Source organism: Merops nubicus, unplaced genomic scaffold (assembly GCF_000691845.1).
Source record: "Merops nubicus isolate BGI_N331 unplaced genomic scaffold, ASM69184v1 scaffold2998, whole genome shotgun sequence".
NCBI classification, from domain to species: Eukaryota; Metazoa; Chordata; class Aves; order Coraciiformes; family Meropidae; genus Merops; species Merops nubicus.
The window spans coordinates 12,172-13,055 of NW_008624935.1; the positions used below are offsets into that span (position 1 = coordinate 12,172).

General features: G+C 46.8%; 1 protein-coding gene across 1 annotated transcript in view; it reads right to left on the reverse strand.

Moving 5' to 3' along the window:
* LOC103777924 (voltage-dependent T-type calcium channel subunit alpha-1I-like) overlaps window positions 1-884 on the reverse strand; it is a gene marked incomplete at its 5' end in the record, with an annotated part of 37,807 nt that overhangs the window by 10,430 nt on the left and 26,493 nt on the right. The window lies entirely within an intron of this gene.

Genomic DNA, 884 nt, shown 5'->3' on the forward strand with positions numbered 1-884 from the left:
GCAGAGCCAGAACTAGTAAATCATGGAATTACTATGGTTGGAAAGGACCCTTGTCCAGTGTATCTCAGCCCCCAGCTATCCAGGATGATGATATTATTATACAGCCTACCTACAAATGATGTAATTATTATTATTAGACCAACCTAGAAATTATTATTGTTTAATAAGAAGCATGGAAGATCAGACAGAGTTCAGGACCCATAAAAGATCCCAGTGTCTCCACGAGATTCCTCTAATACAGATTGATATTTATTGTCACCAGCATCAGAAGCAAACTCCTTGTTGTTTTCAAATTGATTCTCAGCTCTGCATCAGTCACTGAGACTGACATTCTAGCTGATAAATCAACTGACAAATGCCCATGCATTTTGATATCATGCAATACAGCTGCCTGCTTGGGGCCTGCCAGGGGAGCAACCTGATGTATGATCAGCAGAGCCACTTGGTGCCTTTCCTCCTTGCTTAACAATCCTCTCTCAAGGATCCAAAAGGAAGGGGGATCAGTCTCCCTGGCTGCTCATCCATCACGGAGGATGCTCACAGTGGGCTTGAAGCCTGTGTAAAGCACCGTGTCAGCATCTCATTGGGGAACAGCTGCTGCTTACAGCTCATGAAATCCTTCTGTCTGGCTGTCTTGCAGGAGACACTTCACTGCCGGCTGCGGGAGCCACAACAGAGCACGTCATCCCTTCTCAGGCTGGAGAGGCTCAGGAACCCAAAGGGATCCAGGAGGAGAGAGAAGGAAAATAAAATAGGGAGGGGAAGCTAAGAAGAAGTGACCCGCGGATGAATGAAAAAGAGGGGCACATGGAGGGGAGGGTGAGAGAAGCAGAGATGCAGAGACCTCCTCTCCTCATTAAATGGCTGCCCATCACTATTTCCTT